Consider the following 13,522-nt stretch of genomic DNA (forward strand, 5'->3'; position numbering starts at 1 on the left):
ACAAAAAGCGCAAGTTGTGTCTCGCAGGATCGACCTGTTCGGAAACTGTGCTGATATTTCATTAAAAACTCCTGATTATCGAGGTGTCTCACGATCTAACTAGCAACTATATATTACATAACCTTGCACGAAATGGATGTGAGAGAAATAGGTCTGTAATTGCAAGGTTCTTTCTTGTCTCCGTTTTTAAATATTGGTGTTACGTCTGCCGTTTTCCAATCTCTGGGAACCTTGTGATCTACTGGCGAGTTCTTAAATATTATTTCTAGATACGGAGCAATTTCCGAAGCTAGATCCTTAAATAGACGAGCAGGTATTTCTTCGGGCCCGGAGGATTTATCCGGCTTAGTATTTTTCAGCAAACTTATTAGAGATTTCAATTTTGGACATCGTTGACCGGCACGATTCGGTAAGCTATTGGAGGTATTCTGTGAGATATTAGTGAAGACCCTTTGAAAGAAGGAATTTAATACGTTAGCCTTTTCCAAACTGCTGGTTACCTTTTCGCCTTTATCAGTTTTGAGTGAATTAACAGTTGACTTATTTCCCTGAAGTTCTCTGACATACGATCAAAATGCTTCCGGAATCTCTTTCAAATTTTCCGCTAACCTTTTCCTTTTGAATTCATTTAACGGAAATCCATTCTTGGTATTCGCCCTAGGTATCTTATAATCATTAGCGATCTTATTCGTTTTGTCGCTCATATCTAATATTTTATCTAATTTATATTTAATTTATTTTTATTTTATATATCTAATTTATATTTATTTTTATTAGATAAATATATATTTATATTTATCTAATTATCATACCTAATATTTTTCATCTTTGCAATAGAGCTTTTTCCGTCGTAATGCCTCTCTAACATTCGCGTTGTACCATCTAGGTTCCGTTTTATCTTTTATAAATTTACTGGGGATAAACTTGTTGACTGCTGAGCGCGTGATCTCAAGGAAGTAATTACACGTATCCTCAGTATTTCGGTGATTACTATCTATCTTAAAACTAGCGAATTTATTCTGTAGTACGTACTTTTGGCCACTGTAGTTCCCTTCTTTAAACAAGTAAATTTTCCTTTCAGGCTTCTTTTTTCAGACCCCATTTAAGGAAAACTTAGCATTTACTGCCCTTTGGTCACTAATTCCTTTTATAGTTTCTATATTTAAAACTTTTTCGGGAATATTCGTAGCTAACAAATCAAGAATATCATCGCCCCTAGTTGGCAAGGCGACAAGTTGATTCAGCGACTTCAACGTAAAAGAATTCAATAGCGATTCGTAGATATCTTTGTCTTAACCACCCGTTTTAAAACTACATGTGCTCCAATCAATAGATGGGACATTGAAATCTCCACCAATTTGAACGTCGCGATCATAGTGTTGGGATAAAAAAATCTTTGATTTGCTGATCTAATTCTAGTGATGAATTTTCTCTGTCGACTGGCGGTCTGTAAAATGCGCATACATAAATTCTTTTGGATTGAGGACTTTTAATTGAGCACGAAATGCTTTCCTAACCATTACCTGGAATAACCTCAGCCCTGCTAATGCAAGAATTTTTGACTGCAATAAATACACCACCCCCGATTCTATTTGTTCCGTCATTTCCCTAAATGGAAAAATATTTTGGGAAATTTTCACCGTCGGCAATATCAGTGGATAACCATCTTTCTGTCCCAATATTTATACGTGCGCCTGTGCTTTGAATAAGGTGATGATACTCTGCGACTTTATTTTTAAAACTTCGGCAATTTACTACCAATACAGATAATATTTCCTTCCTTGACATTACGGTTTTTAGAATTTTTGACGAGGGTCGTCTTCTTATTAATATTGAATTCCTTATAAAATTTTCCGTCCGATGCTATCTGGTTCGTTTTAAATGAATTATTGCTGTCACTGACCCTCACTTCATTTAGAACACTTTGGAGACCCACTAATTGACCTACACTTTGGTCTAAAAAAAGCCCTTCAGTGTTCGAATACCATACCAGCTACACACCTGGCGGCTTCAGACGTGTAGTGAACACCAGAACAAGTGCAGGAGGTTCCTACACGGTTGCATCGACAGCTGAAGGTCGACGAAGGTCGCCCCGATATCCCAGCAGAAAGCGCGCAACCTCTGATTGATGCCTTCCACTTGGCTCCAAACCGGAGATCCACGATCAATCCTCGGGACGAGGCTGCAGATCGAAAGCGCCTCATCATCCCCCTCGACACCAACCACCCGCTTCAATTCCGAGTTAAATTCCCTGAAGGAATTCAGGATCTCTTCAGATCCACGGTCGACGGCATCGTTGACGCCAGTATGAGCCACGACCCGCAGCCTGGAACACTTCGTGCCCGCAGCCGCCGCTCCAACTGCCTTCGTCACCAGGGGAACGCCGCCACTAGGAATGTACCATTCCATCAGGCGCTGGGTCACATCCTCATGGTCTGCCCTCTCATGCAATGGGACCATCACACGTCTGACGCTACTACCGCCCATCACCATAATCCCCCCTTCCCACTCTAACGGTTCCTTCTGGGTGGTATTCTCACAGGGGGTCAGGTAGGGGCTGCAGATACCGCTGGCCTATCCTCCGATAGCACCTGATACCTGTTGGAGACGGGGATGCGGTTTGCCTTCGCATCTCCTATCCCTCGCCGCAGCGTTAACGTTCCCCCGCTACTGCGCGAGACAACCTTCCAATCCTTCGTTTTCCGTAACGGCACCCCTCCCCCATCAAAGGATATGACTCCGGGCGGCCTGTCGATCACCGTAATCGTAAAGAGGCTATCCCGATCCCTACTGGAGGTGCTTTGTGGAGAGCACTTTGAGTGAGTACGCCGTCCGTCGGATGGTACGTTAAGCTGCGGACCCCTTGGCGCCTTTCGTAAAGAGTAGGCTAATGCCGACGCCGGGTTTCTCTCCACCCTTCATCCTTTCCTGTCCATCCCAAATGGCGCAAATGACCTCAGCTGTCGGTCGCCTCCCCTAAATACTAACACTACTGTCGATCTCTCCGCCGCATGTTGTATTTGGACGCATCCGTGCGGCCCTATTGGCGCGGCGAGTTTTCGCAACTCCACCCTGAGTCCGGCCCATCCGGGGAAGAGAAACCTTCCCGTCAACCTTAGACCGAAGCTCGGGCACGATACCCTCCAGCGCAGCGATACGGGACTGAGTAGAGTAGTCTTTAAGAAAAACAAGTAAAATTTAAGTTCATCTCTCGATTGTTTTTTTAGGAATAATTAAAAGTTTATGATTCCCCCTCGTAATTCACGATTACACTAAAGACAATATAAAATTAAACGAACTCATACATTAGCCTGAACAACCGACTGCATCATGAATATGAGGACTTTCACTTGATGCACATATTATGTCTTTGGTGACCGGGTAGAGTCATTTGACAAATTAGACTTACGCTGTACAGCGAAACGACAAGTGAATGAACAAAGAAGACGTGATTCTCAATTCACGAACAATCTATGTGTATGGATGAAATTCGTGGATCTTATGTGTGTGATCTCTGTCTTGCTGTTCCACACACCTTCTCCCGATTTATTTCTATCCCGCATCCCTCTTTTCCTGATTGATGCTCGCTACTTGCTTATGGAGTGGAATTGTTTTGCCCATGTGCTTAATTGATCACTAAACGACCAAAAAATGAGCACGGATTTTTTTCTAGATGAATTATCTACCATTTTTATGGGATTCCACCTAAAGGTTAGTTTTAATAATTGAGGGTGTAATACATCCTGTAATTAGCCCGCCTAATAGCTTTAATCAACCCGACGGATGGTATTGATCGGTCAGGAGAGAACTTAACTCGAAACGACAAAGTGTGTGAAACCACATATTCAGGGTATGGGGGAACAGTTCCTTGTAGGTAGTTTCCAGCGAAGTTGTTGCAAACAGAAAATTGCGCCACCAGATTCTGTAGGTATTTTCTCTTCCCTTACGTTACCAGCGGATTCTCTCAGTATGTCATAAATGACACAGTTTGGGTTAAGGCATGGAATACGACATTAAGATACGAGATAGAGTGATATATCGTGCAGCTGAACGCCCACCTGAATAAGCTATCGAAATTTCCTAAGCACAAAAATGTAGAATGAAAAATGTGCATACATACATGAGGCTTCTATACATCTAAAGATATTAAAGTATGTAAAAAATAAGGATAGAAAATTATTATAAAATATTTAATCTCAGGGAAATATTAAGGATATGAGTCTTCAGTTTTGGAAGGATTGGTCAGTGATTTAAAATAACCACTGGAGTTAATCAACAATATGTAAAACCACCCATATCTTTAACATATGTAGTATTCATCATCACGCGCATATGGCACTAGCGAATACTCGATTGAGTTTTTTTAAATTGTGTGAATGTAATTTTAAAGCAGTCTTTTTGAAATTAAACTCTTTTTCAAATGTAGCTGTATAATTTGTCTAGGATATGTTGAAAAGCATCCAACCTGACCATACCTGCCCTAATTACTTAATACTGGGCTGGATTTGGTCATCTAATGGAATAAAAGTAAAATAACCGCAATGGCATACATCTGAGATATGTACTTTATTTATTTTTTTAACAAATGCTCGATCGAGTAAGTAATATTGCAGCAATGATGTGAATAAGAGAAAACAATAATTTCCCCAATTCAAGGAGGGTAAGGTTTCTGGATGTTTATTTTTCTTAAGAGTTCTCACGTTGCAGAAATAATTCCTAGTAAATTGAGCCTTCTGACACATAGGCCATTACAAATCTATCTTTGAGAATATATCACGGAAGATAGGTGAACTAGGACAGATAGTTTATATCCAATAAGCCACACCTCCCTTCTTATGGACCCTAAATGGGATATATTAAGCACCCCCCGTCGATAACCCCTAAGTAACTGAAAATTCTACAAAAATTATCATTTCCGTTTTTTTTGTATTCGTAAATTATTCGCTGTTTTAGAAGATCCAAATTTTAAAATTGTTTTTATAATTATAAACTTTGTCAAAATGCCCTCGAGGAATTAAAGTCCAAAAATAAAACAGCTGCAGTCTTAGACGCGTATGCCAAAATTTTTCACATTTAAACAGAGCCCTACAAAAAATGTCATATAAATTCCGAAAATGCCTCTGCACAACATGAATTTTACAAGGAAGTTTTATTTAGTCACTTATGCATTCCACAGTATTGGAAAATGACCTTTATAGATCACAGTAGTATCAACCCAGTAGCTAGCTGGCCTAGATATTTTTCCGATAAATCCATAGTTCACTTGTCTTAAAATAAACTTTATACAGGATGTGAAAAATTCTGAATATTTTTATATGCATATGGTGTCCATAAAATGACCAATAAAATTTCAACCTCGAAAATTTTTTGTGACACGCAAACGGCACTACATTTTACTATTGCGTCTCGTAATAGTACATTCACAATTGGATAACTGAATTGAATCACTCAGAATAAAACCGCATGGAATTGATGTCATATTTCTTTGTTATAGGATCCTAAGGGTCATTTTATTTATTATTCCTGTTTTTTTTTGTTTCAGTATAATTATTTAATACGTATACTTTTCTGAGACTTCCCAGTCTCTTCGTTAATATTTACGACCCGACTGATTTAATCAAGTGGAAATCATCATCAGCTATTCCCGTCAATTTCTGTAGGCTCAAAATGAAAAGATTCTTCTCAAAAAAGAAAAAAATAACTACAAGATCTGAAAATTGAAGCTCTGAGATCACACCAGCTAGAGCTTTCAACTTAATCATTAAAAATATTTGTGAAATGGTATATATCTCGTATGCATGCCACTCTGATAAACATTTAAATTTCCAAATAATGCTTGAAAAAGCTTTTCATCTGAATTCTTTTCCTCTTCCAACGTGATAACGAATGCATACTCGGTATGATTGCTCACAGCATTTCTTCTAATGATCTAAGATTTGGGCGTATCCTTAAAACATTCATCTCTTTTACTTGAAACATTGAACTCCTTCATATTCCCACCTATGAAATGCTGATTTAATCCTTAATATCAATAAATTCATTAATTTTTGCTATGGAGTAACCTTATAATATTATAAAATTCTTTAAAGGAATTGTCTACTTAATTTTACACCATAATGGTTACATAATTGCTATGATACGTGCGAGTCAACGCAAGCCGTGACTTCACCCTTATGATGATCATTCCTTTTGTTATATAAATGAATTTAAGACCATGTTAGTATCAAAAAATGCTAGTATTTTGGCAGGTGGTTACTTTTCTCTGAACCCCCGCAATTCAATGTCAAAATATCGCTAAGTGCCAAGGTCAAACTATTCATTTGCATTATAAAAAATAATTCGTCGCTGGGAGAATTTTCAAGGTTAATTTTGCCCTTTTTCTTAGTGTTCGCATGTTTTTGTATGAGGGTGACGTCACATTTTTATCGTCTGAAATTGATTTTTACTAAAAAAAATTATGCTTAATTAGTCCTAAACGAAAGATGAAGATTTCTCCATTAAATCAACTATCCCTTCCCCTCGCCTTTTTCATCTGTTAGGCGAATATGTTGCTTGACTCAAACACTTACACAGTGCTCTAATTGTAACGAGCCTTCTTGATTATTTTGGAGGATTTAAACATGATTTATTTCAAAGCAATAATGAGCTCATTTTCTCCTCTATACTGTTCAAGTGCTTGTTTTAATGCTAAATCTTTACCCCAGCTCTGCAAAAATCTAGTGATTGTTGTCAGTGAAATATTGCATCAAAATTCTAATTAGTATAATTTTTGCTGACGATAAATATAGCATGAACTTGAAAATGCAATTAAATTTATTTGGGCAAAATCTTGGTAAAAATTAAATTGATGAATCTTTTCAAGAGCATAGTATAAGGGAAGTACATTTTCAAAGGAATGTACTTTAATTATTCCTTCTTTCTGAGGATTATTCAAGAAAGGAATGAAAATAACAATAATATCATAAGTCGAGTAGTTTAGCATAAGGAATGAAGTTTTAGTGGTACTACGTCCGAGTTCATATCCCATCATATACTACGCTTAGAATAGTTATTTATTTTATGATATCCATAAATCACATACCGATGGTTTTCCGCTTACGGCGAGTGTGTTGCCTATTAAGCATCCCAGGTCGGCCACGTAATAACAGATCTGGTACTACTCAGCATAAATCATACAGAAATACTAGTCTCTATCACATTCAGAGTCTGGTTGTTACTTAAACCTACACACTTTTCCGTCCACCTCTCTCCGTTCTCCATTTCCCCTTAATGAATACAATGGACTTTCAGAGAGGATTACAATTACAGTGTGTAGATAGTGTAATTGATGGCAGAAAGTAGTGTTACTTAGGCACTTATCTAATTAACACGATGGCTTTACGTACAATTTCAAAGCACGTGGCGCGCCTTCATTATAATGACGTGTATTTTGGCATGCTGTTCATCCAAGAAAAAAAAAGTATTTATTGGACGAGAGAGAAGTGAGCATTGAATAATGGAGTAATCATTTGCCTACAAGCATTTGCCCAACAATAAAGCCTTTCATTTCAATGCTCCACCATTGTGGAATATTGTGAATTTATATCATCCCAAATAAACTATACGGTCTTGAAAAAGTTATAAATCGTTGAACTTGATTGTATTATCGTCACAGCGTAATTAATTGGATCTTAGGACAATCCAGCATATGAGACCTTAAGGCATTAACCCCCATCCCTCCAGGCTAAGTATTGAATTTTATATCCATATGTTATTCTCACCGGCCAATCAACGCAATATATTGTCACCCTTTCATTAGCCCTCCCTCTTTCGTGTGTCATCCCATCCATTCAAACCCTCCGACCCTATTTTGTATTCACCACCAGTCACACCGGTTTTTACCGCGTCGCTTCCCCAATCCACTCTTTTCCAGTCCCTTTCCTCATTAGCCTCCCGCTCACACCCTCACCTCATCGTTTCCTCTTCGCCCCCGTCTTCTCTTTCACAATGCTTCCAACTGGAAGAAAGAGAAAGGGCGTAACAATTCATCCTCTACCTTTCCCTCCCACCATACACCCTCATCTTCGGGCACACGTATCCAGTCTCTCAACAGCGACCGAAACGATGGGACAATCTCTCTATTCTAATTCTCTCTGCCCTAATGCGGTCATCTCTCTATGCTGAAGGCAATTTTTGCTGCTTGCGTTTTGTTATATTTCACTGCATTTTAAATCTAGTTGATTCTTCTGAATATCCCCGCCTTTTTAACCCGGGCAGACCTACAGGTATTTCCTAGGCGCCTAATATATCCGAGGAGCCATTGGCGGCATCCCCCCTGCTCTGAATTTCTGAATTTCACGCACAGAAGGATGATGAAAATATCGAGACACTGTCGTCAACTATGAAACCATTTTTGGCTGCTTTTATGAATTTTTATTTTTATGTTAATCATAGGCTTTAATTAATAAAATTTAAACGTTGATATTGGGTCGAAAATTGCTTGTTTGTCGACTTCGGTAGTTTAAAAAGTTTGACAGCAACTGCAGCTATACTGGATATTAATGAAACTGCTGGTCACCATCATTTTCAGAGAAGTATTTACTAACATCCTACCGTTGCTGTCACGCAAAATAAAATCTGGCTAGACAATTATTAACTTACAATAATAACGAAACCATTATTAAAGTGATGAGGAACTCTCACATTTAAAGTATACTCACATATGCTATTTCAGCTATGACTATGCTAGTCATATCCTATTTCTAAGCTATTTTAATTAGAAATAAAATTGAATTCAGATGGCTTGCCTATAAGATATTCAGCGTTTGTGCAAAACCCGTTTTTTCACTCAGTAGATGAATTAATTACATAAAACCGTATAATTTCAATATAGACAATGGTAAGGTTGGATTTTTAAGTAATGATTCACCGACCATGGCAAACTTTGAAAGTTTAATTCTGTGTTAATAGTAGCTTATGCGACATATATTGATTGAAGTTTGAAATAATCAATGAATAATTTCAAAATAAAACTTTGTGAATTCACATGGAAAGTAAACTTTGATGGGGCAGAGCATCATCAGGCCTGGATTTACAAACTTTTATTTTGACATTATTCATCGTGAAATAATTCCACAAAGTTACGCCTGAAACGATTAATTATTCAAAATAATGGTCAATATAAAATGAAATATGGATTTTAGATCCTCCTAAACTGCCAAGCATGGATACACTCAGACCCTCTATATCTAGATTTGAAAATAGTAAAGGTAAGAGTAGTATCGGTATGATTGACTATGTTCCAGGACGCTTCTGACAATGAAATTGGGTTTACTGGTGCGGTCTAAGCCGTAAAACTTTCGCAAACTGCTTCGACGAAACCACAACACGAAACTCTATCCAACAAGTCCTTCCTCCGCCCCTTAAACTTCCCCGTTTTTAGCCGGGCAAATAAGGGCAAAGTTTAAGGTCCTTCTGTAAGCAAAAACTTCTGTGGCCATGTGCTTAAACGGGATCAAAAGTTCTGTCCGGAGGGAACTCAGAAAAAGGAGCTTATTCATATTCTTTAATTCTTTCTTCGTTAAAAGTTAATTAACAATTTTCTCATCTTCATTTATAATATCACTAGGGCCACGAAGCAATATGAATGGAAATATTAAGGCGCTCCTGGGTAGAGGAGCGACTTAAATACGCATAAGTAGCTACCCAGGATACCAAACTATGTACTGAAATAAAATATCTCTACAATAATGCAAAACTACGACCACCCATGAACCTCTGGCCATTCACTTCGTCCCTGAGCTGCTGGCGTAAACAAAAGTGTATCAATCATTTAAGTATTTATGTTGGTAGTTGCTGGGAGTCAGCCCAGGCCACGCACCATAGGATATATTTAAGATAGGAATTCTGGAATCAGGGAGCGGTAAAAAAGTGTACTTGTACTACCTCCTTACGGGTATGCCCGATAGTGGTCAATACGATAGACGGTGTGCATAGCAGTACTGTTTAAACCAGATCGTCCAGAAATAAGATGGGCATTACAGTGTAATGGGGGGTAGGAAGAATGCATCTGAACTTTTTAGAAGCCATTTTATTTAATGGGAAACAAATAAAGCAGAATAAGCTAATCTTTACTAGTTTTAACATTAAGTAAGTACATATTTGAAGATCGAAAAGCAAGCATTGCGGCTTCCCATTTATTTTAAGTTAGTGTTTGAATGGAAAAAGAGAGTTTATAGGCCGTAAGAACACGAAGTTGAATTTACTTATTATATTTATTTAAAGTTTCTTCTTTGCCTTTCCATGCGTTTATTTGCGAAACTTCGTGGCGTAAACTTTAAGGTGAATTATCGAGCGATTTACCTGTTTCCATTAATTTTTTGAAAACACATTTTCCTCTGTAGATATTTGCCCAGCATATTTGACTATCGCCTCTCTTCTAATCAAATTTTGGAACAATACTATTTTTTAATATGCTGATTTCATCTTTGCCATTCATTTCTGATTTAATAGACACTAATTTTCCTGTCAATTTTTCATTGTAAGCTTAAAACTGTGCTGAGAAAATGTCCATCTTTTCATGACACAAGTTTGGGTAAATTATGATTCATTGTTTTATTACCAGCTAGATAAGGGAATGGGTAATTTTGTAAAGTATCCAAAAGATGCAATAAATATTGTGCTAAATCCCTTAAATAATTTCGTGACATTTCAAACTATGGGAGACGTTTTTTAATGCAAAACCAGTGTGAGAGCTGGCAAATATGTATTTTACCAATTTGACAACGGACAAGCTACCCCCTTCATTTTCATCAAAACCCAGATCTTCTGCCATTAAAATGAGAAAAATTAGTTCATTCTGTAGGTTCTTTAAAATATCTAAGTAGTTGTCTTCAGAATTACATAAACAAAACTCTTGCATGGAAGCTTTTGTTAATTCAATAATGGTCGCATGTCCATTTTATTCTATGATTGGCATCGTTTTTGAAATTGAAACCGTTACAAATTTTAAGACGGGGAAATTATCGGAGAGAATTTGGTTAAAGTGTGTAATTCACTAATCAATTAAGGAAATGAGTAAGATTTAACGTTAAGTGGAATTTAATCATCTGATTTTCCAATCATTATGTAGATAACAAAGCCATCGTGCAGATCGTGCCATGAAAGCAGAAAATTGATTAAAATGGCTATAAAAGTAGGTTTTTAGAGAAAAAATGACACCCAAACCCACATCCCTCTTCAAAGCCATGTGTTGGTATTTTCCCTTTAAAAGCCGCAATGACCAGAAGTTGAATGTGAACGGGATTTTCAGTTCAAGTACAAGTGACAGAACTAACATGCTTCAAGTTTTCGTTGAACGATGACAAGAGCAATGATTATTTTCATGATTTTCCAATAAGAAGGCATTAACTAATAAATGATAAAATCTCCAAAAAAGTTTATATTTATACAATGCAAGGGACCAGATTATTATTAATTTCTTCACAGAGACTAAGACATCTCCTACAAAGGAAGGTCAAAGTCTTCTGTGCCCAAAAGATCTTTGTGTTGTTAGTAATAATTAGATTCATGCCAGATTGGGTGATGATATAGGAATTTTTTAACAGTATGCAAGCAGGTGGTTATCCCAATTCGTTGCCTACACCAAGTAAGACTATTATGTATTTTGATTTCTCATGTATCCCGCAGCCTAATCACCACATTTTTCCCTGCGGCATCTTGTAATAATATATTCTGTAACGATCTCCTTTGATTCTTCGGTAAGCATTCATTAATTTCGTAAAGCCCGAAGGCTCTAGAAGGATTTATCAGTCTGTTAGTCAGGTTTGCCAGCATTGAATGGGTGAATGCCGTATGATTGTACGAACGGAGGCGGCAGAGAGACCCCAATAGTACGGCCTTTCTACATGCCATCCTCAAGTTAGTGCACCCACTCTAGTTCCACAAGTTAGGATCACGCAACATGGCGGCGAGAAGAACGATATCAGGATTCGTCGCCGACAATAAAACCCCATGGTCCAGTCTTCAGAACCGTGGATCACAGCCAGGCAAATGTCTCGTTTGATAGCCCATGTGTCTCTTTGTTTCATGGAAACTTCCGCGCATAAACATGCGTCATATTTAAAGTATCGGGGACAATTTTTCCTGTCGTGGCAGTACGTCGCTACGCGCTCGTACCGCGCTGGCTCGGTGGTTGGGGGTCCGGCTATCAACACGCGCCACGCTCCAATTGCCTCCGAGCGTTAGTTTAGGCTGGATCGTGTTTTTAGTGGACATATGCCGAGTGACAGAGTGCAAGCGCAAAATGCAGCGAACGATTGAACAGCGGCACACTATCAAATTTTATGTTGGACTACGAAAATCAGGTACTGAGATGTTGGGCATGCTTTGTCAAGTGTTTAAGGTTGAAGCATGTCACAAACTACAGTTTTCAAGAGGCACTATCCCTGTAAAATGTCCGAGAGAGTGTGGAGGACGAGCCTCGCGCTGGACGGGCGTCGACGTCAAGAACCGGCGACAACGTGTAAAGTGCGTGAAGTGATGAATTCAAACCGTCGGTTAAGTGTGCACATGATCATAGATCGTATTGGCATTGATAAGATCCCAGTGCACACCATTATCACTGAAAATTTGACGATTCGAAAGATCTGCGCTAAACTCGTACGGAAGATCCCAGCCCAGTCTAAGGTAACCGACTACCTGGCAAAAAACATCATTGCGACGATTCCCCAACCCCCTCGCAGTCCCGACTTGGCACCAGCAGATTATTTACTGGTCCCAAAAGTGAAATCCTCCCTCAAAGGATACCACCATGGTACTCGAATGCCTTAAAAGAGGCTTGCTCGCGTACCCTTTATGACCTACCGGAATCCGACTACCAGCGAGCCTTCAGGTCGTGGAAAAACCGCTGGAATAAATGTGTCGACCCTTAAGGATGTAATTTGAAGAATTTTGAGGTATTTTAGCAAAACCGAAATAAATTTATTTTTTACAAAACTTTTCCCGAATCTTTTTATACAAACCTTGTATGTAGGCTCATTGGTGTGCTTATTGAACAAGATCTTCTGCTCAATTGTTTTTAATTCGAGCTTAAGAACGTTTACCTTAAGCAACGAGATGGAACTATCGCCCACGAAAGCGCTGGTAATGAGCTCAAATTCTAAATCCTGTCCAGGCGCTGCCTTTATTATCACCCGGAATAAAAAACATCTGGACCGTCATTCCCGTGTTCCTTCATGAGGCGCACGAGAGAATCCCTGCTGTTGAACATCCGGAATTCTGAGACTACTCTGACGTAGACACTCCAGAATCACAATCCTTCTGTCATCTAGATATCGCGGGAGATAAATCCTGACTTAGCTTGAAGACTTCGATGGCTTGACATCATATTCCATGTTCCCCAATCGAGTTTTAGGAAATTGTTGACATTTCCATTATGCAGCCCAAGGTCTCTTGTAGTTTCGGAACCGTGGATACGTTCTTGGCTAGAACTTTTTTCCTGTCAGATAGCTCATAACGTCATGGACACGTCTGAGACTGAGAA

The sequence above is a fragment of the Hetaerina americana genome, unplaced genomic scaffold (assembly GCF_022747635.1).
Source record: "Hetaerina americana unplaced genomic scaffold, ioHetAmer1.1.p SCAF_12, whole genome shotgun sequence".
NCBI classification, from domain to species: domain Eukaryota; kingdom Metazoa; phylum Arthropoda; class Insecta; order Odonata; family Calopterygidae; genus Hetaerina; species Hetaerina americana.